A 25,090-nucleotide genomic window follows, 5' to 3' on the forward strand; every position below is an offset into this window, starting at 1 on the left:
TTCCCATCTTTCCGTAATCCGTTGAGACCGATGACCTCGCTGTTTGTTTCGCTCCCCGAAACCAACCAACAAGCAAGCCGGGTAAAAAAATGTGTTGCACTGCTTATTGAAGGGCCTCCGTACTGCGCCATAAGCTAAATAAAGTTGCTGTTACGGGGGCAGTTCAATAAGTAATGCAACACATTTTTTTCTGAAACAGGGGTTGTTTTATTCAGCATTGAAATACACCAGGTTATTCCCCAATCTTTTAGCTGCACAACACTATTTTTCAACGTAATCTCCATTCAATGCTACGGCCTTACGCCACATTGAAATGAGGGCCTGTATGCCTGCACGGTACCATTCCACTGGTCGATGTCGGAGCCAACGTCGTACTGCATCAATAACTTCTTCATCATCCGCGTAGTGCCTCCCACGGATTGCGTCCTTCATTGGGCCAAACATATGGAAATCCGACGGTGCGAGATCGGGGCTGTAGGGTGCATGAGGAAGAACAGTCCACTGAAGTTTTGTGAGCTCCTCTCGGGTGCGAAGACTTGTGTGAGGTCTTGCGTTGTCATGAAGAAGGAGAAGTTCGTTCAGATTTTTGTGCCTACGAACACGCTGAAGTCGTTTCTTCGATTTCTGAAGAGTAGCACAATACACTTCAGAGTTGATCGTTTGACCATGGGGAAGGACATCGAACAGAATAACCCCTTCAGCGTCCCAGAAGACTGTAACCATGACTTTACCGGCTGAGGGTATGGCTTTAAACTTTTTCTTGGTAGGGGAGTGGGTGTGGCGCCACTCCATTGATTGCCGTTTTGTTTCAGGTTCGAAGTGATGAACCCATGTTTCATCGCCTGTAACAATCTTTGACAAGAAATTGTCACCCTCAGCCACATGACGAGCAAGCAATTCCGCACAGATGGTTCTCCTTTGCTCTTTATGGTGTTCGGTTAGACAACGAGGGACCCAGCGGGAACAAACCTTTGAATATCCCAACTGGTGAACAATTGTGACAGCACTACCAACAGAGATGTCAAGTTGAGCACTGAGTTGTTTGATGGTGATCCGTCGATCATCTCGAACGAGTGTGTTCGCACGCTCCGTCATTGCAGGAGTCACAGCTGTGCACGGCCGGCCCGCACGCGGGAGATCAGACAGTCTTGCTTGACCTTGCGGCGATGATGACACAGGCTTTGCCCAACGACTCACCGTGCTTTTGTCCACTGCCAGATCACCGTAGACATTCTGCAAGCGCCTGTGAATATCTGAGATGCCCTGGTTTTCCGCCAAAAGAAACTCGATCACTGCCCGTTGTTTGCAACGCACATCCGTTACAGACGCCATTTTAACAGCTCCGTACAGCGCTGCCACCTGTCGGACGCCAATGAAACTATACGAGACGAAGTGGGAATGTTTGAAAATATTCCACTAGAAATTTCCGATTTTTTCAACCGAAATTGGCCGAGAAAAAAAATGTGTTGCATTACTTATTGAACTGCGCTCGTATAACACGCTTCCGTGTGTTATGTCGTCGGGTTACGTCGACAGCTAGGGCGCTGTCAGTGACGGGCGATAGTGACGGAACGGTCACAAACGTAAAGTGCCGTCCCGAAGCAGGGAGGGCGGAGCGCGCCTTGCGCCCTGCGGCCGGGTCGCGTTACGCGCGCTCTCGCGTTTCAGCCGAGGCCCACGGCCGGCCGTTTCTGGCGCTGCGCCGGCCAACAACTGAAAAACCAGAGCCGCGGCCGTCGCAGCTGCGTCGGGAGCCGTGACTCCGACCTGCGGGTGGAGTCGAACACCAGTGCCGCACCGCACGACGCTCACTGCCCAGATGCCTATTTGGAGCCGCCGTTACTGCCGAAAAGGTGGCGATGTGGGCTGGCTGTAAAAGCCAGAAGTGCCACGCGGGCGTTGCAGGTGGACACGTGCCCTTCGTGTACACCCGGCGAATGGTCTTTCCACTCTGTCAGCATCTTCTCTAGACGTGTGCCGTAGGCAGAAGATACCGCACTGCAACGAGGATCGCTACAAGTGTTTGACAGGCTGCTAGGCTGCAAGGCTACAAGTAAGGAGTATTTCAAGATTTTTTTAGCGACACCAACACACTATCGTTGTGGAATGTGTACCACTCGTATTTCACAATCACTTTGAATAATAACTTCGTACAATTGAAGTAAAACACAACTAAAATCAGTACTATTCACGTTACGTAATTACGAACGTGTTCCTCCACGTGCGTTCACCCTACACTGCCTTGGCACACCTTCTCGTCGGGTCGTTTTGGAGTCTGTACTCTCGAACAGGGGCCAGAAAAGGCAACGCTTCCTTATAAGGACTTCCTCTGGACAGCCTCTGCGGCTGGTATGACTGTTTTCCCAATAAAACATAACGTTTCGGATATGGCGGGTCTCAGCATAGGGCCATTTAGCGAAGTGTATGGTCTCTCTGTATCTACAGCGTGTCGGGTTTGGAATAAATCTACAACTATAATGTGATTACAGCAACTGTTAAGAGGAATCGTCTTGAATTGAATTATTTGTTCATGTCTCGTGAAGGACGGCGTGGCTATTGTTAAATCGTGCAAGCACATAAACCTTTCGTTACAACCAGGCCTGCGTGTAAGTTACTGGCCACAAAACATATAAACGTGGCGATATAAAGCGTAGCGTCCGCACATGAACATCGCTGTTTGTTGAAATGTAAACATAAACGTGTACGTTTTGACAGCAATGTCCATGTGTGTTTACGTTTACGTTCTGACATACAAAGATGTTGATATGTTTTTAAGTTCGCGTTTTGACATGCAGCGATATTCATACGTCTTTTATGTTCATATTTTGACATACAGCGATGTCCATGTGTGTTTACGTTTACGTTATGACATACAAAGATGTTGATATGTTTTTATGTTCGCGTTTTGGTTGGTTGGTTGTTGGGGGAAGGAGACCAGACAGCGTGGTCATCGGTCTCATCGGTTTAGGGAAGGATGTGGAAGGAAGTCGGCCGTGCCCTTTCAGAGGAACCATCCCGGCATTTGCCTGGAGTGATTTAGGGAAATCACGCAAAACCTGAATCAGGATGGCCGGACGCGGGATTGAACCGTCGTCCTCCCGAATGCGAGTCCAGTGTCTAACCACTGCGCCACCTCGCTCGGTCGCGTTTTGACATACAGCGATATTCATATGTGTTTTATGTTCATATTTTCACATACAGCGATGTCCACGCGTATTTACGTTTACGTATTGACACACAGCGATGTCGGTATGTTTTTACATCCGCGTTTTGACATGCAGCGATATTCATATGTGTTTTATGTTCGTATTTTGACATATAGCGATGTTCGTGTATGGACGCTACACTTTACATTACCACCTTTATTACATGTTTTGTGGCCAGTAACGTACGCGCACGTCTGGTCATAACGATGCACACGCGTGATTTGATAATGGACGAGCCATCCGAAGCTAGTCATCAGTAAATAAATTAAACTTCTTCTCAGAATAACCGCTATGCGTCAAGAGCAGCGGTTCGCATTACGGCATGAAGTAGAGGTTAGTATTCGTGATTTAGCTTTTAACACCTTGTAAAAGAGTGCTGAAAATTGTTGACAGTTCCTTGATTCCAATTCTGCTAAAAAAGTGAAACTTAAGTGGATTACCTGTAAAATCATGTTCCCTTTGACGCACATTGTCACCGTATTTGCTGCTACATTTCATACATGCACGAGCAGCTGTAAACCGATACCTATTTGCTCTATTCATTTGTAGTTACAAAAATATTTTGTTATTCTTAGGACGTATGTGTCTATTTTCACAACTGTCGTTGTCACTTCTTGGTTTTTCTTTGCTTATAATGCGCCAGTAACCAATAAACTACTTTTCTTTTTCATAAGTCGAGTGCTGGGCCTTATTGATAGGTGCGCTCACTCTGACAACTTGTTGGTCGATTGGTTCAAATGGCTCTGAGCACTATGGGACTTAACATCTGTGGTCATCAGTCCCCTAGAACTTAGAACTACTTAAACCTAACTAACCTAAGGACATCACACACATCCATGCCCGAGGCAGGATTCGAACCTGCGACCGTAGCAGTCGCGCGGCTCCGGACTGAGCGCCTAGAACCGCTAGACCACCGCGGCCGGCTTGTTGGTCGATTTTGCTCGGTTTTGTAATGACTCAAATAACCTCACAACCCCATCAACCGATAATGTTCCATTTCGTTTCATCCTCTTCTTCTAGGTCTTTCATCCAGTGTGTCTAAAACAAATAACTGACGACTCTATCTATCGCTTGAGCCTTGTCCCGCAGTTACGCAGGGTCAGCCATCGTTAATCGGATTTGGCATGTTCATGGTTAAGGGGTGGCCGGATGCCCTGCTTGCCGCCACCCCGTACCCCCTGGGACGGAATTAGTGTACCCGAGCTGTCTGCGTCGAATGGGATAGTGCGAAAGTGTTCAGATGTCTGCGAGCCGAGTATCTGAGGCGGAACATGGGGACCAGCCCGGTATTCATCTAGTGGGATGTGGAAAACTGACTAAAAGCCGCATCCAGCCTGGCCAGCACATCTGCCCTCGTCGTTAATCCGCCGGGCGGATTCGATCCGCGGCCGGCGCGCCTACCCGACTCCAGGAAGCAGCGCGTTGGCGCTCTCGGCTACCGTGATGGGTAAAACAAATAACTGACGACGTCGGGTGTAAATCCTGCTGGCAAATGAAGGGGCTGACACAGCTTAGGACACCGTGACGGGCCGCATAAAAAAAGGAGAAAAATTCTGACGGCGTAGAACAACGATCAAAATTTCTGCGTCACTTTAGGGAAAAAAGGTCAAGACGTAATTTCACAGGCGTCCGAGTTCATTTACAAGACGCCTTCGCGTCTATTTGTAACCGAAGAGCTGCCTGCAGCCTGTCTCTGTCAGGCATGGACGCTCATATTTCTGCTGTCACTTTGAACACAGTAGCTTGCGAAACAAGCGTGGACGTGACGCGGTTAAAGCGATGCGGCCTCCCAAGATATGCACATAAATAGCGCTAAACAAACCATTGTGCATAAAGTCGGCGACTCGCCGCCACTTAGGATGCTCACGTCGTAATCATTCATGCATATTTCATTCTGACACCCGCGTTGCCTCTGTCGAACGCCGTGTAGGCCATAAGAGATTTTTCAGGAGAATTGAAAAGAAAATCAAAGAAGCATAAATGGACACTGCTTAGTCTGTGTCTTTGTTTTGGAGCGGTACGTAGAAACACAGACTGATACATCGTTGGATGGAAATTGAGCTCTGGTCAGTATTCTTTAGTTGCGTATTGGCTTTTATAATCGCGTCATAATTCTCCAAACGGAACGACTGTGTTCTCGCTGACGGCCTTCTGCATGTTATCCCTACGGATAATATGAAGCACGGTTAGCCGACCGCTGTGACCGAGCGGTTCTAGGCGCTTCAGTCCGGAACCGCGCGACTGCTACGATCGCAGGTTCGAATCCTGCCTCGGCCATGGATGTGTGTGATGTCCTTAGGTTAGTTAGGTTTAAGTAGTTCTAAGTTCTAGGGGACTGATGACCTCAGATGTTAAGTCCCATAGTGCTCAGAGCCATTTGAACCATTCTGAAGCACGGTTAAATATTTGGTACATGTCGCGGGTCAGACTTAAAATAGTAGCCGAGTCACTGAACGGCTATGTCAACATCTGAAACCTACCTACTTTCTCTATAAGCCCCGAGAGAGTACACTGCGGAGGGTACTTTGACTACTCTGCAATCCACCACGCGGTGCATGGCAGTTTGTTTAAGGTTTTTAAAACCTTACATGCCATCTGTTGTCTTTCGTATATATCGTGTTCGATGTTATAAATAAACCTATCCCAGCGTTCCTGATGTGCTTTCCTTACTACGCATTTAGCGTTATTTATTTTCTCCTTATAGTATTGTTTGTTCTCAACAGTGGGGTTGCTTAAGTGTTTTATATATGCATTCTGTTTTTCTTTGACAACTTTCATTATATTCTCATTCCAAAATTTTAGGCCTTTTTCTAAAAATGCTGATGCGCGAAATATACACACCATGTTTAACAATCAAACGTTACTCGAAGACCTTGCCGTGAACCCGAGAACATTCTTATCCAACTTAAAATTAGTAAGCGGGTCGAAGTTTTTTCTGTTCAGTGACTCGTAGACCAGCCTGGTCTGCAAACAGAAGTTAGCAAAAAGAAAGGTGACGTTTTAAATCATGCGTTTACGAAGTATCGTAGAGACATATCACCGTTGCACCGCCGCTAAAACTCTCGTATGAAGTACATGCAAATAGGCATCCGTAGCGTCGAAAAGCGGCTGAAAGAGTTGAAAACAAATAAGTCGCCAGGTCCGTACTTTTACAGAGAGCACTTCTCGGCGTTGGTTCTGTACGTACCTTGCACTTATCGAGACCGAGCGAGGTGGCGCAGTGGTTAGACACTGGACTCGCATTCGGGAGGACGACGGTTCAATCCCGCGTCCGGCTATCCTGATTTAGGTTTTCCGTGATTTCCCTAAATCACTCCAGGTAAATGCCGGGATGGTTCCTCTGAAAGGGCACGGCCGACTTCCTTCCCCATCCTTCCCTAATCCGATGAGACCGATGACCTCGCTGTCTGGTCTGCTTCCCCAAAACAACCAACCAACCAACTTACCGAGAATCTACCGCTGAGTGGAAAAAAACTAGCGACGGGAGAAAGGCGCAGGTGACTCCCGTATACAGGGTGAAAAGTATTTAAACCGACAAACTCTGGGAGGCTGTAGGGGAAATCAAAACAAATATTTTTCCCTAATGTCATTTTTTCCTATGAGTAGTATTTACACCGGTAGAGGAAGATTTCTCTGCCGACAAATTAATTAAACCAACAAAATGTCCAGAGGGGACATATATGGGGATCGAGCAGACCGTGGTACAGGACCACCTCTGCCAATCCACGTTTCTGGGCGTTTCTGGGAACCGTCGGTCCAGGAATCGACGCACACGACGACTGAAATATGCCGGCGCCCCGTCTTGTGGGAACCACGTGCGTTGCTTGTAGGGAACGGGACGTCTTCCAGCAATTCTGGCAATGCTCTGGCGAGAAAATTGTAATAGTGTCTGACATTTAATGGCCTAGGTAGCAGATATGGCCCAATTAAACAGTCCCCGACAACACTGACCCACACATTAACAAAGAACCGCACTTGATGAGCGCTAGTAACTGTGGCATGTGGGTTATCCTCACTCCAAACATGCGAACTGTGCATGTTGGAGACTCCATCACGCCCGAACGTTGCTTCATCGGTAAACAACACAGAGGATGGAACTGTAGGATGCATTTCACAGTGTCCCAGGTACCACTGCGAAAACTGTGCTCTGGGTGGATAATCAACTGGTTCGAGGTTGAGGACACGCTGTAAGTGAAATGGACGTTACAATTGCTCTTGAAGGACTGTTCTTACATTCGTCTGATTCGTCCCCATGTCACGTGCAATTGCACGAGTGCAGATTAAAGGATCCCCCTCCACATGCTGCAAGACAGCTTCCTCAAACTGCAGCGTTCTTACCGTGCGACGGCGTCCCTGTCCAGGTAATCTGCTAAATGACCCGGTATCGCGCAGACGTTGGTACACAGCGGCAAAGGTCGTATGATGCGGGATACGGCGATTAGGATATTGTTGTTGATAAACCCGCTGTGCAGCTCGTCCGTTGTGGTGCGCTACGTAGTGCGCACCAACCATAGCAGTGTACTCACTCCAGGTGTATCGCTCCATTAACAGAGACAATGCACTACTACACTGGTGGACAGCAGTTGCCTACAACTGAAGAGCGTAATACGCCCTCCACCGGTTCATAGGAAAAATGACATTAGGTTCAAATGGCTCTGAGCACTATGGGACTTAACATCTGTGGTCATCAGTCCCCTAGAACTTAGAACTACTTAAACCTAACAAACCTAAGGACATCACACACATCCATGCCCGAGGCAGGATTCGAACCTGCGACCGTAGCAGTCGCGTGGTTCGGGACTGAGCGCCTAGAACCGCTAGACCACCGCGGCCGGCAAAATGACATTAGGGAAAAATATTTGTGTTAATGTCCCCTACAACCTCCCAGAGTTTGTCGGATTAAATACTTTTCACCCTGTATAAGAAGGGTAAAAGAACGGTTGCGCAGAACTGCAGACCATTATTCTTAATGTCTGTTGACTGCAGTATGAGTTGCAATGACTACAGAGATGGATAACTAATGAGGGATTGCTCGGCCATTGGGTGTAGCCAACTCTTTTACCCTTCTTATATACGGGAGTCGCCTGTGCCTTTCTCCCGTCGCTAGTGGTTTTCCACTCAGCGGTAGATTCTCGGTAAGTGCAAGATACGTACCGAACCGATGGCGAGAAGTGCTCTCTGTAAAAGTACGGACCTGAGGGCTTATTTGTTTTCAACTCTTTCAGCCGCTTTTCGACGCCACGGGTGCCTATTTGCACGTACTTTCTGCGCACAGTCATTGTGCTGGCTGGACTACTAGCAGTACTATGGAACTCACCTTCGGCTGACTTCGTGCAGCATTTTACAGTACTCGACTGGCCCTGTCCGTCAGTGCACGAGGTCTTCCGGTCTCGGTTGTTGCTTCGACTTTCCACTTGACAGTGACATCACAAGCAGTGGACACGGGTAGCTTTATATGGCTTGAGAAGTCCCTGGTGGGTCTGCTAAGCAGGTGACATGCAATGACCAGTCCACGTTCGAAGACATTGAGCTCTGCTCACAGGGCGATTGAGCTGTTACTGCTTCTCTGTTGACAACACAGCACTGCCCGTCTTGTTTTATACTCGTGACATCTGGTGGTCAACTGCGTATTACTTAGGAGTGTCCGGGAACTTTTCATCAAATAGTATACGTACTAAGCACTGATGCAAACCAGGGGAACTCAACTGTAAAGTACCTTGTCTTAAACAAAGTTGATGATATTTTGGAATTTCTTGCCGTTTTCCCATTCTGAGACTTGTACATTTCACAATATTGTATACCCCCGAAGTTTACTGAAAAATTTGGAAAAATTATATATTTAAAAATACGAGGGTTAGTCAAATGAAAACCTTAAATTTGTAATAACAAATCGAAGTTTCGCGCCGTTGTCCTGTAAGTTGGTAAACGTGCTACAAACAGCGTGCAGAATGGCCTGTAGGTGGCAGCATAGTGCAGATGCACACATACTGTCGCTGTATCAGTATAAAGATGGCCGCCCCACTTGCGACTTGCACCAGGGAAGAACAGCGTTCTGTTATTCGGTTTTTGCGTAGTGAAGGTGTGAAACCTATTGAAATTCATCGACGAATGCAGGTTTACTACGGTGATGCATGTTTGTCACAGCAGCAAGTCTACGAATGGAGTAGGAAGTTCGCAAATGGTGTGACTTCAGTGGAAGATGCTCCTCGTCCAGGTCAGGCACAACGAGTTGTGACTCCACAGAACATTGCAGCAGTTGAAGCCATAGTGAAGGAAAACCGCCGAGTGACACTGAACGACATTGTAGCATGTTTACAGATTAGTCATGGGTCAGCACACCACAATGTGCACGATGTGCTCCAGTTTCACAAAGTGTCTGCAAGATGGGTGCCACGGCAGCTGACTCCTGAAATGAGAGAACGACGTGTTGATGCTTGTGAAGAACTTCTTCGGCGCTTTGAACGAGAAGGTGGTGGCTTCCATGCAAGAGTCATTACTGGAGACGAAACCTGGATTCACTTCCACCAACAGGAAGTGAAGAGAGCGAGGAAGGAAAGGCGCCATTCTTCATCACCAAAACCAAAGAAGTTTCGAACAGAACAATCAGCAGGGAAGGCTATGCTGACACTCTTTTGCCGGCCGGAGTGGCCGAGCGGTTCTAGGCGCTTCAGTCTGGAACCGCGCGACCGCTGCGGTCGCAGGTCCGAATCCTGCCTCGGGCATGGATGTGTGTGATGTCCTTAGGTTAGTTAGGTTTAAGTAGTTCTAAGTTCTAGGGGACTGATGACCTCAGAAGTTAACTCCCATAGTGCTCAGAGCCATTTGAACCATTTTGACACTCTTTTGGGACGAAAAAGGCGTCATTTTGGAGCATTACATGCCTAGAGGGACCACTGTCACCAGTGCATCATAGGCTATACAGATGTCCTAAAAAATCATCTGCGGCCTGCAATCAAATCAAAGTGACGTGGATTGCTGTCTGCAGGTGTCCTTATGCAACCTGACAATGCAAGGCCCCACACTGCCCGTACAACAGTTGCACCAATCACAGACATGCATTTTGAGTGTCTTCCTCATCCACCGTACTCAGCAGACCTTGCCCCAAGTGATTTCCATATGTTTGGACCACTCAAAGATGCAATGGGAGGAAAGAAGTTCCGTTCTGATGAAGTGGTACGCCACGCGGTCCATGAGTGGTTGCGCGGACTACCAAAAGAATTTTTTTCTAAAGGAATTTGTGCACTTTGTAAGCGCTGGAGGACTTGCATTGAGCGTGGGGGAGATTATGTTGAAAAGTGATACAGCTTTGTATCACTTCTGCACAATAAATAATATTTAAAAAAATATTTAAGGTTTTCATTTGACTCACCCTCGTATAAAAGCATTTAATAAAATGTTGTTCGGGGGGAGGGGTCGGTAGCAGAAGACACACATTTCCGGTTTTATTTCAATCATTTTAATTCGATTTAGGTGTTCGAAGTGGAGTAGTGTTCCCCTGGCGGAATGGCTGTGAGCCAGTGGGCTAGCGAAGCTAGGCCAGTGTCGGAGGGTCACACGCACAGCGGGGGGCAGCAGGGAGGTAAAGAATGCCACTGTGTGGCGGTGTGGGCCCCCCTTCCCCACACCGCCGGTCAGCACGCTCATTTATTCACAGTCCCCGAAACCGCCGGCTTCCCACAAGGGAAACACTGCGCCCGGCGCGTCGCTTTTTGTGCGTGCGTCTCTCTCTCTCTCTCTCTCTCTCTCTCTCTCGCGCGCGCGCGCGCTTTATTTTTTTTTCCCTTTCTGCCCCACGCCGCCGCAAGGAAATTACTTGGCGTGGGTAGGAGAAGATGAAGAGAAAAGTAGGGGACGGCAGAGGGGCAGACACGGCAACCGCTCGCGCCGTATGTCTTCTTCTGCCTCCCCTCATTGGCTGTGCTGCTCATCGAGGTAGCTGCAGCGCGAATGTCGAATTTGTCAACGGCGGAAACAAAATTAACTATCGTAATTCCTCGGGAATGACGTACAGTAAATAACGAACTCTTCTGGCATCTAAAAGAACAGGAAAAATATTGACCAACGCTTTGGACACATCGACATTTATTTTCTAAAAGATTACAAAGGTTTTTCATTTGTGTGACCGCAGTTTCTCAACAGTTATCAAAGATATTTCAAAACCGACTTTCCATTCCAACCGCGTGTGGAGCGCCTGTGTACTGTCTACTCTGGGTTTACTGTCCTTAAGGTAGCGATAGTTAGGAGGGTTGAAGAATACCCCTAATTGTTCCCTTAATACTGGTTGTGGAAAGTATGAAAAAGAAAAGAGCCTTTTCCATCCTTCACCCCCTCCCAGGCCCCCCCCCCCCCCCCCCCCACCTCTCCCCGCACTCAAAGTTTCATTTCACTTCTCGCTCATCACCTTCTCCTCTAACTCACACTCCATCACATCGCTATATACTTATGTCCACTCATCACGGTTTCCCCTCTCCCCCCCCCCCCCCCCCCGAAAAAAATCCCTCCATCGCTATTCCTTCTCTACGCTTACACAGAAACACAATTAAATAGAATTACACACATACAAGAATCCATTTTTTTTAATGCTGTAGGTCACAGACAAAGTAATGGAAAGGGTGTGTTGGCAACACTACAAAACACAGACAACAACACATACTTGAAGTACAAAAACAAACAGAATACAGTGTTGTGAAAAACATAAGAAATGCATAGTGCTGCAGAACGTCTAAAAATTAGACCAAAATTATCAGTGTCTAACACAGAAAAAGAACGGTGTTCTAGTAGACGGCACTTCCCCATATAAGCGAGAAATCAGCCGAAAAATCACCGTAAGTACAAATCAATCTATCCTTAACGAACTGTTTTTCGATCTAAAATCAAATAAAAATGTAAATAACTTAAGTAGAGACCACTGACGATGCTTTATGTCAATAAAGCGAAACGCGTCTGGTGAAAAAATCACGCATTTTTGTAGTTGCAACGACAGAACGAAAATACCCACAGGAATTATAAATGAAGAATATAATAAATGTTTTGTGTGGTAGTTATAATATGTTACTATGTTAAATTTTGTCATGTGTTCCTCTTGTTTTTCAGGTTAGAATCAACTTTCGTAGCACAAACTTCGTGATGTGAAATTATCGTTCGGTGTTACTTTTGTTGATTCTAACATGAAAAGCAAAAGAAAAAATTACAAGATGTAACATAGCAACGTATTGTAACTACCACATAATACATTTATTATGTGTATAAAAGGAAATCTTTATTACAGGTAACTGAGGATAAAAGACGTGAAACGCATGTAGCAATAAACAAACTAAACTGCCTTCAGTTAGTTGCGTAGATGGAACATACCTCCATGAATGATGTCTTCAGTTTAGCAACAGACCATAGCTGCCCTTGTACCGCTCTCGCAGTGTCTGCCAGGAAAGCCCGGTCTGGGGTACTTGGAAAGCCTGGTGCAAGTCATTCTATCTGACGCGACTTGGGCAACTTGCGCATCCACGATTATGAGGTGAAATGACGGGGACAGCACAGACACCTAGTCCTCGAGCGGAGGGGACTGGGAATTGAACCGAACATCCCGTGAACTGGAGGCAGGACCACTACTGCTGTTATGGCCACACCGGGAATCGAAAGCACATCCTACGCATAAGGCTGAGGACTTGGCTACGGAGATGGGCAGACACATTCATTACACATAGCAATTTTCATTCCGTATACTGTGTTTCATTTATCAGATGTGTATAATAGAGTTCTATTTAGGTCTTTTGTGAAACGAAAATTAAGAGTAGGTTCCGAGTGTTCTATAATGTAGATGTTCTGCTTACTCGGGAGCGTATTTTGTTTATTTATTTTAGTGTATGTACCCAAGATCTATGGGCTGTGCAAGATAGTATATGGCACATACAAATGTACTTATTTTAGTGTATGTATCAACGATCTAGAGGCTGTGCAAGATAGTATATGGCACATACAAATGTACAATAAGGTTTTCAATAAAAAGACACAAATGTAAAAGAATAATAACAAACCGAAATCTAACTGTAGTATAATCCCACGACGAATCTGGGTCAGCCGTCTGTCACTGGTAACTAGAGACCGTCCTACGCAACCAGTGAAGCGTAGTGGCCACCCCTTTCATCTCTAATTCTGTCTGTCACATCAGGTGACAGTGTGTTCACTCAAAATTCTGAACGTGTCACGAAATTCTAGTTACACGAGGAGGGGGTGGGGTGGGGTAGCGGGTGGCAGTTAAGTTCTATCAGTTACACTTAACCGAAACCATACCAGCCCCATATTAGCGGTCAAAATCAGCGTCATAGGAAGTCTTACACAACACAGAATTAAACAGATAAACTAAATATTAAAAATGTAACTAATTTAAAAACGTGCCTCTTGCAGGCATTGCGCCATGTCCTGCGACGTGTTCGTGGTTGTTTTCTCCGTTTTGGAAACAATGGGGCAGGCACAGCAATCCATTGTAGCATACGCTACACGCCAGCTCGTGGTCTCGCGGTAGCGCTCTCGCTTCCAGGGCACGGGGTCCCGGGTTCGATTCCCGATGGCGTCAGGGATTTTCAGCTGGGTGTTGTTGTGTCGTCTTCATCATCATCATTCATAGGGTCGGAGGAAGGCAATGGCAAACCATCTCCATTATGACCTTGCCTAGTACGGCGGTACGGGTCACCCACATTGTTCCCCTACGCTCTGTCAAGGAGTATGGGACTTCATCATCATTACACAAAATTTTAGTAATTTCATTGGAATCGAATTTCTGATACAGACATTTGCTTTTACTTTTTGTGATTGTTGTACTTTATATCTATGATTGTGATAGTGAGAAGTTTGTTTCTCGTTTTTGTTCAAAAATGGCTCTGAGCACTATGGGACTTAACTTCTAAGGTCATCAGTCCCCTAGAACTCAGAACTACTTAAACCTAACTAACCTAGGGACATCGCACACATCCATGCCCGAGGCAGGATTCGAACCTGCGACCGTAGCGGTCGCGCGGTTCCAGACTGTAGCGCCTAGAACCGCTCGGCCACTCTGGCCGGCTCGTTTTTGTTCTTATGTCCTGCAACTTAGTATGTTGAAAGCTACTGAATTAAAATTCATTTCGTTCCTTGTATCCGGAGTGTGACTATTAGGAAGAAATGAGACAGTACAGATTCTGTTCCTCCAGTGCTGGTTACTCTTAATTACGTGAACTACCTGGAATCGAAAATTGTTGTTAGTAAAGCACAGCCGCGTTATGTCATCGTTAAAAGTGAAGAATTGTCAAATTAGAGCAAATTATCAAAAATCAATAGCAACTGCCGACACTTCAGATAAGGATTTCATTTCATTTTCGCGCCCGCGTGGTAATGAACAAATATTTGCCGTAGTTGTGTCCCACTCTTCGAAAAGCGCGCCAGGCGGAGTGCTTTCGCTTCGCGTCTAGTGTTTGCGGTGGCGCTTTCGGTTTGGCGCGCTGTTTGGATCGCTACCGCCCTCTGGCGGGAGGTGGAGTAAGTGTGCGGTCGCGTGACGATCGAGAAGACGTACTGGGCGGTGACCGAGAGAGGTGGTGGCCCTTTTGTTGGGGGTCGTCACCTGCTCGACACGTGCTTTGGCCGACCTTTTGGCTGTGAGGGGCTAACTCTGCCTTACCCGCATGTACGTGGCTTATGGAGCTTAGAAGGTGTGGTGCAGCAGATCAGCGCGTGGGACCGTATGCCTTCTTATCGGCCGTTGAAACCACTGGCAGCGGTTGGCTCTGACGAGCATAACGAAGTGCAAAGTATTCCCGGCGCTGTGGTGGAGTGTGAGAAGTTGAGTACTATTTTTATGTAACAGAGTTATGTATATATGTGGTAATTGCTTCTTGGTCGGGCCGTTTCATTGACACCTTCATTGGGTGATTTAGGGTCGATGTCGTCTGTCTCTGTGCTTCAGAGTCTGTACAGGCACCGCCCTTGCTACATATTATGGTTTTGGGTAACTCGGGGAGATGGTGGCTTGTAATGCAAGTTTTGGGGCTGATCTGCTGTGGCCCTGTAGACCACCAATAACTATTCCGACTATTGTGATCTGGGCCACTTTAGACGTGTCACTCCCTCACCGAGCCAAGGAATTTTTTTTTTTTTTTTTGGGAACTGCCTTTAATGTGAAGGTTTGTGTGCTGGGTTATTCACATTTATCTTGTAACAACAAGTTATTTAATTGGCAAGAGACAGCTGTTTTAACTTTAGTGCAAACTAGCTACTTAAAGGTTTTTTTAAGGAATTGTTCTGTAAGTTTAAAATTTTATTATTGGGAAGTTGTTAACGTCATACCTTGCAATATCCTTTTCATAAAGAAAATTTGTCAGCTATTGGAAATTGTTTTTGAAATTGTTTTTTTAAAAATGCCAGACGTAAAAATTTATTATTGAGAAAGTCTTTTAAAATAAAATGACGTTTTGGAATAACATGTGTACTTGAGTTGTTGTTTGTGAACCGCCGTAATTGATGGTTCAAGAAACTTACGCCGCAGTGTCGAAAGCGCGGCGGAAGGCATCTGAGAAGATCCCGGTAACCGCTCCAGTGCTCGAGAACGCCCAAACAACATTAAAAACAAACAGCTATCTCATAGCGACGGGTAAACGTCAGTCCGAAACGGTGGCACAGACGCACCGCCCCCGCTCCGCGACGTCATTCGCGCGCGCGCGGGCGAAGGCACGGCGTCCTTGTGCCCGCCAGCTGGGCCGTGACGTAGGCGCGCCGCAAACACTGCAGGTTGATTAAGCGGCCGCGTTACGTCACCGCGGCGGCTGGCGCGCGTTGCCTAGCAACGCCACGACGCGCCCAGAGCGGCGGAATGCGATTTGCGCGGCGCTGCAGGCATCGATCGCGGCGCGTGGCGGGGTGCCGGCGTGTTTTGTGTCCGCTGCCCCTGCCCCCGCCCCCACCCTCTCCTCCCTCCCTCCCTCCCGGCCGCCCACGCGGCTGACCTGCCACCGCCACACAATACGCAGCCGCGCACCGACGCGTCCCACAAAGGGCCCGCTCTCTGCGGCCGACACGTTCATTACGCAAGGCCACTGCCAAATCTGATTCATTACGGAACACGAAACTAGCACCCTGCCATCGCACTATTAGTCACACTCAAAATCAGTTAATACATCTGCTTCTACGTAGACACGGTGTTATCAGAAAGAATCATCCGATTTGCCACGTCTATATTTCTGACACGAATGAACATATACAATGAATTTTGTTTTTTGATGAACGGGAAACTCAAAATTTTTTTTTTTTTTCATGCCTTTACATAGGTGTTCAATACGCCCCCCTTGAGGTGCCCATCATATGCCAACGCGGTACTCAAATTGTTCCCACACTGAAGCAAGCATGTCTCGAGTTTAGCTTCCACAGCTGCTGTTATGCGTGCCAGTCTAGTCGGCGCCACCTGAGTACCTGGACAGACGGTGCATAGTGGAGGGTACCTTGTAGCACTGCTAGCCATTCTTTTCCCTGTCCCACTGGCAAATGCAGCGACGGTGAAACGACTGACCACGCAGTACGCTGCCGTATGAGCCTCGGTTTCTCTTGTCTTCGCGGACTTTATGCAAGATGTAGACCTACGCTGCTGACAGATTGGGAGTGGGATTGTTCTGCAGTCTGCCCCAAAAACCAGACCTAACTTTCTCAATAGCGTTTCGCGGAAAAAACGTCTTCCCTCCATGGATTCCCATTTGCGTTCACGATGCGTTTCCAAATACTTCAGTGTTGATCGAACCTATCCGTAACGTACCTAGCAGCACATTTCTGAATGGCTCCAAGGTCTTTCTGTACTTCGCCCTGATGAAGAATCCCAAACGCTCGATTTGTACTCAAACCTAGATAGCGCTAGTGGTCTCATTTATGGATGAGTTATTCTTTCCTAATAAACCTAAGTCCATCAATCGCCTTACTTCCTTACCGATCTTACACGTTCATCTCATTCCACATCGCCTTGCAACGTCCCGCCTAAATGTTTAAAGGAAGGGAGATTGGTTTCAATGCCCTGTCGACATCGAGGTCATCGGTCTCATCGGATTAAGGAAGGATGGGGAAGGAAGTCGGCCATCCCCTTCAAAGGAACCATCCCGGCATTTGCCTGGAGCGATTTTAGGGAAATAACGGAAAACCTAAATCTGGATGGCCAGACGCCGGTTTGAACCATCGTCCTCCCGAATGCGAGTCCATTGTGCTAACTACTGCGCCACCTCGCTCGGTAAACCTTTAATAGACGTGACTGTATTGAGCAGCGCACCACTAATACTACGGTCGAAAATTACGGGGTTGTTTTCCTACTTATCTGCTTTAAGTTTTTCCACATAAAGAGCAAGCTGCTCGTCGGTTTTTGGACCAGCAGGGGTCAAGAGCGAAAAAAATACACAGGATGCTGCCTCCAAGTCTGCACAGAATCAGAGCCCCAGCCTGGGGCATGAAAAAGAAGTGGGGAAAATGATTCGTCTGGCAGTTACAGAAGTATTCAGTCGACATCTTTAGTTGTTACAATGCAGAGTTCGTACAACTGAATTTCAGGTGACAGTCTGTTTCTCACGCTGTACTCAAACTCCTTACGATGATCTGCTTTTTATGCAGTGATTTCAGGACGCGTTTCGGTAACAGCAGCAATGCCCTCAATGTACAATTGGCATTCATATTCGCAACACACTCCTTCTGGGTAAAATTAAAAATCTTTCCACGAATCTGGCTTTCGCTTTGTTTTCTTCCTTCTTTTCAGCTTCTTCTCGATAATTGCGTAATATTAAACGACATATTGGTTCAGGTTCAGCTAGATCAAAAAAAGAAAACTAAGCCGACAGCAAAAGAACTTCGCAAGGCTGTACTTCCCGGGTGCCAGTGGCCGCCGCTCCGTGTGCTTTGCTGTTTTATTTACGGAGCAGTGTGTTGTCCACTTTACAGCGTAGCCACCTGTTTGTGACTGCGCAGAGGAACCGGTTTCCGGGTGATACAAATTACCATTTCACATGCAGTTCCTTCAATTTCTTTCATTTAAGCTTTCTCAGGCAATATCTCCTCTATTCTTCACAGCCTGAGTATCATTTATCTAGGGTCTTGCTTACCTGAGGGAGACATACATCAGCCAAGTCCGGTCGCACAACAATGACACTTGCGTTGCGTAAAACCGTTTGTCCTCGAAACATACGAGTGGGAATGCTTTGCCGTCATGAAAGTGATAGTAACTGAATGAATTGTTATTCAGAGTTCATAGTCAGGTAGCTTGTTGAGGTAACAACATGTTGACCTGAGCACCACATGACCTTAGCCTCCCTCATACGCAGCCGCCTGCAGTTTCATGACGACGCTCAACAACTATGCAACTCCGCATTGACAGAGGTGAAGTAAGCAATAAGAGAAGGGAAACGCCCTGGAATCGATTGAGGTCTGAACTCAGTACCTTCGTATTTGAAGCCTGAGACTTATTCACTAAGCCACTGCATCACATGCAACTGGGACAATTAACTTATCTGCTGTACAGACGGCCGGCCGCGGTGGCCGCGCGACTGCTACGGTCGCAGGTTCGAATCCTGCCTCGGCCATGGATGTGTGTGATGTCCTTAGGTTAGTTAGGTTTCAGTAGTTCTAAGTTCTTGGCGACTGATGACCTCAGATGCTAATTCCCATACTGATCAGTGCTATTTTTGGTGTACAGACGATACACTTTTCACTGTCATATCTGTGTTATTACGCTTCTTTCTCTTTTAATTGTCAAGCAATTACATCACTATCTTTTCGTCTGTCTTCATTAACTGTGTTTTATCACGTTCCATTTCATTCCTTGTATTCGTATTTATGGTTGTACTTCTCACAAACGAACGCAGTCTGTGTGTTTTTTCTGTACTATATTAATTTCTAAATGTTGTATTATTCTATGGTAGATGTAACTTACAACACGCATGCAGAATGCCTGGATAGATGTAAGAGAGCGCCCGATGGCCGTAATGTTGCCGAGGTGAATGAATAAATAATATTAAAACTTGTAAAGGTTTTTTTTAAAAAAAATTACCGCTACCAGTCACAAATTTTGTCAACTGTTGTATTATTTATTTAGCGTACATGTTTCGAGGTAAATCTCATCTTCAGGCTATAAGGCATTACAAAAACAACTTTAAAATAAGGCCATACTGATGTTACATAGTCTTTTCGTAAATACTGTGGTCATCTTTTCTCTTCTGGCGACAAATCGATAGTCAAATCGAAAACAGCCGTATTTCGACCGCCGTCTTGTCCACTGCACTATGGAACTATTTGTGATCGTGTTTCCAAGTGACTGCTATGTTAGTGACACAGTCGTTTGACTCTAGCCCCAGCAATAGCTTGGAAATATGTAAAATGAATAGTTTATTTCATTATGTGTTCAATAATATTGTAACACGTGCTCAATTTGTAACGTATTTTGTCAACCTACATCTGTAATACGATAACAAGACGTACAGAAGACAGGTAAACATCTGACACCACATAGTTCGACAAATCGATAGTTAAATCGAAACCAGATGTATTTAGACCGCCATCTTGTCTGTTTGTGATGGTATTTCCAAGTTACTGTTATGTTAGTGACAATTTGTGCACAGTGAGTAGGAGAGGCACGGAAATGGAGGCACCCCAGCGCATCACTACGAGACTGCCAGGCCAGAAGAAAAAAGATGACCACAGCATTTGCGAAAAGACTATGTATCATCAGTATGGCCTTATTTTAAAATTGTTTTTGTAATGCCATTTAGCCTGAGGATGAGGTTTAACCCTCGAAACATGTCGCTAAATAAATAAGTAATACAATAGTTGACAAAGCTTGTGACTGGTAGCGGTAATTAAAAAAAAAACCTTACATATTTCTTGAGACAGTCACGGTCGAAAAATAGTCAAAATGGCTTCAAATTCTAATATTACCTCTTGTTTGTGAGTTCGCCGCAACGAAAAGAAAAAGAGAAAGCACAAATGTTTGACGTCGTCTGAGACGGGTATTGCCTGTTGCTCACCACAGGAAAGGCATACTGGATCACGTCCTTAGTTTTTTTTTTTTTTTTTTTTTTTTTTTTTTTTTTTTTTTTTTTTTTTTTTTTAGTCATCAGTCTTCTGACTGATTCGGTGCACCCCTCCACGACTTCCTCTGCTGCGCCAGCCTCTTCATCTCAGAGTAGCACTCGCAACCTACATCCTCAATTATTTGTTACATGTATTCCTCATGTCTTGTAAATGTTAACTGACATGCACCGTACTGCAATTATTTTACATCTGCTTTTCTTCCTTTTTTTCAGATGGCGTACAAAATAGTGTAGTGTTCTGGTGAGTAAAGCACTATTTCTGAAGTAGCCTGACTGATTTTGTACGTTGTCTTAGAGAAGATGTCTTTTTGATCTCGAATCATACGACAGGAAAGAATTCAGATGAGAGCAGACTCAAATTCAATAATAATGTACGCTGGTGTAACATTTCAGTGGGTATTTAATTCTGCAGTTTACAGCAGTAGAGAGTAAGAAGTGGTGCCAGTACGTGGAAGAGACACAAAAATCACAATTCCATCAATGAGATGAGTTTACACCTACACTTGCTTTCTTAGCTAGGTCTCAGCCTATAAAGACCTCCGTGTCTATATCTACATCTACATACATACTCTTCAAGCCAGTGTACAGTTCACAGCGGAGGCTACGTTGTACCGTATTACTAATGTCCTATCCTGTTCCACTCCAACTTCTCTGCCTCGTGATGACTGGGTGTTGTGTGATGTCGTTAAGTTAGTTAGGTTTAAGTAGTTCTAAGTTCTAGGGGACTGATGACCATAGATGTTAAGTCCCATAGTGCTCAGAGCCATTTGAACCATTTGTTCCGCTCGAAGATCAGGCGGAGATAAAATGATTGCCTGCATGCCTCTGTAGGAACTGTAATCTTGCTTATCCTGTCCTTAAGCGAGAACAACGTCAGAGGCAGTGCAACTATTGTTCAGTCTGTCGCAAACGCTGTTTCTGTAGACGTCTTCAGTAGCGTTTCGCAAAAGATGGTCTCTTTCTCTTCTACGATTCCCATCAAAACTTAGCGAAGCATTTCCGTAACACACTTGCAGTGATCGGACCGGCCTATAAGAAATCTAGCACCTCTCATCTGGACGCCTTTGTCTGAGCCTTACCCGTTCCTTCAGTTGTGAATAATATTCTTCGTAGTTTACACAAAAAACACACTTTCTGTGCAATAAACGTCCTTGAAATCGTAACTTTTCCTGCTAAGAGAAGCTACTGGACTACTGGATGCGAGTAGGCGCATCATTCAGGCGCGGATCCTGGAAAGAGGGTGGGGGAAGGGGGAGGGGGAGGGAGAGGACATGCGCCGGCCGGGGTGGCCGAGCGGTTCTAGGTGCTACAGGCTGGAACCGCGCGACCGCTACGGTCGCAGGTTCGAATCCTGCCTCGGGCATGGAGCCAGCCGGAGTGGCCGAGCGGTTCTAGGCGCTACAGTCTGGAACCGCGCGACCGCTACGGTCGCAGGTTCGAATCCTGCCTTGGGCATGGCTGTGTGTGATGTCCTTAGGTTAATTAGGTTTAAGTAGTTCTAAGTTCTAGGGGACTGATGACCTCAGATGTTAAGTCCCATAGTGCTCAGAGCCATTTGAACCATTTTTGGGCATGGATGTGTGTGATGTCCTTAGGTTAGTTAGGTCCCATAGTGCTCAGAACCATTTGAACCATTTTTTTGGAGAGGACATGCGGTTATGGACCCCTCTCCTCCCAAAGAACATTTTTAAGCGAAGCGTTTATATGTTTACGTATGTCAATTTCCATTTTTCACAGCTCATTTTCAGAGAATAAAGCGGCATGAAAAATAAGTGTGTCGAACTGGCAGGGACTTCTAGGACTTATAAGCTACGTTAAATATAGGATATTTTTGGCCCCGAGAGCCAGCGCATATCGAATGAAATTTGGCGTAACCGGTAACATTTCAGTCAGGTATCGGTTTACGAAATGTTGACGGGAACGAATAAAAGAAACAGCATTCTCCTCGCTGATTAAAACTGTGTGCTGGACCGAGACTCGAACTCCGGACCTTTGCCTTTCGCGGGCAAGTGCTCTACAAGTTTGGAAGCTAGGAGACGAGGTACTGGCAGAATTGAAGCTGTGAGGACGGGTCCTGAGTCGTGCTTGGGTAGTTCAGATGGTAGTGCACTTGCCCGCGAAATACAAAGGTACTGAGTTCGAGTCTCGGTCCGGCACGCAGTTTTAATCTGTCAGGAAGTTTCACATCAGCGCACACTCCGCTGCAGAGTGAAAATCTCATTCTAGCATTTTCTTCATTTACAAGATGTGAACAGAGGGCATACGAAACTTCCTGGCAGATTAAAACTGTGTGCCGGACCGAGACTCGAACTCGGGACCTTTGCCTTTCGCGGGCAAGTGCTCTATCAACTGAGCTACCCAAGCACGACTCACGCCCCGTCCTCACAGCTTTAATTCCGCCAGTACCTCATCTCCTACCTTCCACTTGCCCGCGAAAGGCAAAGGTCCCGATTTGGAGTTTCGGTCTGGCACACAGTTTTAATCTGCCAGGAAGTTTCATATCAGCGCACACTCCGCTGTAGAGTGAAAATTTCATGCTAGAGGGCATACGTTTGAGAGGAGCAAACGTGGTTCACCACAAACGAAATGCGCAGTGTTATAAAGGAGCGCTGGCCACGAACGATAGTGGAGGAATATAAGCAGAAAATAAAAACTGTATGGGTTCGAAGTACTGCCGAGAAAGTGTTTTACCACTGATGCCTCAAAGAAAAGTGGCACTGGTTACCGTGCTGTTTACACAGAAGAAATTTAATTCTTAACATCCTTCGTTTTTACACAAGTGAATAACAGATAAGAGCAGCTTCAGAAACGATCGGTCACTAGCCTCAGGTATCCTCAAATAATTCCGAAACCAATGTTCGCCGTCTAACAGCAGTTCTTTTCGAGGAACAAGTCAGGCTTCTCCTCTCCTCCCCATTCTGTTTATTCATTACTTCATTCGTGCTGACAGTATTCTTCTTTTCATATCCTTCACCTCTACAACGTACGTAGTAGCGGCCGCACACAAAACAAGAATTTGTCAATTGTCTTTCAGCGCTCGGCATCATATCAGCCAGTTCTCTGTGTGTAGCACTGATGTGCGCGCTTCTGCTGCGTCTTTCCATTTGCCTTGGAGAGCGATTTGTTCCTCGCCTTGAAGAGCGTGTAAATGGGCGCTCGGTAATTGCGACTGGCTCGCCATCTGTGGCGCAGCGCGGCAGAAGTGGGACAGGAGACGGGCTGCGCGCTAGAGCGCCGGCTCTGCACGCCGCGGCGTCTATATTTACTGCGCTGTGCGCGCAGATTGCGTGCGGCGCGGAAGGTTAGCTAGCGCTAGCAGTCGTAATGACGGGACGCGCCGGCCGCCGGCTATATTTGACGCAGCGCGCATGCGCACTGGCCGCTGCGAGGCGCGCGCCGCACCGCACAAGGTCCAGCGCTCTCTCTCTCTCTCTCTCTCTCTCTCTCTCAGACGCATCTCCAACCGCGCGGTTTAACAAGCCCTTACATGTCCAGCCTCTTCAGCTCTGGGGCACCAGAGCATGTTTGTCGCTCTAATGTTTCTGTTACATATAACTGACGACGCAGAGCACTAAAACTTTTCGCAGTAGTTAATGACACCTTGCAAGACGTAGGCAAAGTATTGACGCGTGTATCCTTGGCGTTATATGGGTTCTGTATGCAGATAAGTCACCAGTTCCGTGTGTCACGTCATGCAGGAAGTGCTGAGGATACACGTATCTTCCAAAAAATTGTGACAACCTGCTTGATAGCGTGTTGATGCACCTGTGAAACCCAATATAGCAGTGAGTTTATTATTTTTTATTGTATTTGTCTGTCTTCTAGCTGCCCAGCTATGTGCCAATTACATTGTTATTTAATACGTCACAATTATATAAAATCTGGTATTTATTAGAGGATTTTCGACACGTTACTGTTTCTTAATTACGTATTAACACAAACAAATGCACTTATTTCTTCTTGCGCTGAGCATGTTAGTAATTCACACTCATTTTTCACTGAAAAAAGGGAAGGATGTGAGGGTTTAACGTCCCGTCGACATCGAGGTCATGAGAGACGGACTGCGAGGTAGAACTGATTAAGGGAGGGGGGGGGGGGCAGAGGAAGCAAATCTGCTGTGCCATTTCAAAGGACCCATGCTCACTTTTTTTTTTTTTTTGAGGGATTTTGGGAAAGCACAGAAAACCTAAATTTGGGGGGCCGGACGCGGATTTCAAGCGTTGGCCACTCGAATGCGAATTCATTGTGTTAACCACTGCACCTTCCCTCACCGTCCAGCCACCCTGATTTAGGCTCCGTGATGTCCCCGAGGCTGGAGGCTTTTGAGATCTGGACATGGCGGAAGATGGAAAGAATAAGTTGGATGGACAGAGTAAAAAATGAAGAGGTACTGAGAAGAGTGGGACAGAAAAGACAGTTACTAGATGTAATAAAGAGAAGAAAAAGAAATTGGATTGGGCATATATTAAGAAAGAATGACGGACTGATAAAAACAGTTTTAGAAGGTTATGTAGAAGGGAAAAGGAAGCGAGGAAGGAAGAGATTCCAGATACTGGATGACATGATGGACGGTACAACATACAGCAGCCTTAAGAAGGAAGCAATGGATCGTAGAAAATGGAGAGGCAAAGGAGCTGCTAATATAGCAGATAACTGATGATGATGATGTCCCCGAATAACTTTAGGCGAACGCCGGGATGGTTGCTTTGAAAGCGCACGGCCGACGTCCTTCCCTACCCTTCCCTAATCCGATGGGGCCGTTGAATCGCTGACTCGTCCCGTCCCCCCAAACACGACCAGCTTCGCAGT

The 25,090-nt window shown here is 46.4% G+C and overlaps 1 long non-coding RNA gene across 1 annotated transcript in view; it reads left to right on the forward strand.

Annotated features, from left to right (window-relative positions):
* The window catches only part of LOC126484573 (uncharacterized), a 327,761-nt gene that overhangs the window by 165,416 nt on the left and 137,255 nt on the right, over nucleotides 1-25,090 (forward strand). The window contains exon 3 of the long non-coding RNA XR_007587882.1: nucleotides 20,495-20,522. This is a non-coding gene — a long non-coding RNA (uncharacterized LOC126484573). The remainder of the gene's footprint in view (nucleotides 1-20,494; nucleotides 20,523-25,090) is intronic.

This window comes from Schistocerca serialis, chromosome 6, assembly GCF_023864345.2.
Source record: "Schistocerca serialis cubense isolate TAMUIC-IGC-003099 chromosome 6, iqSchSeri2.2, whole genome shotgun sequence".
Lineage (NCBI taxonomy): Eukaryota > Metazoa > Arthropoda > Insecta > Orthoptera > Acrididae > Schistocerca > Schistocerca serialis.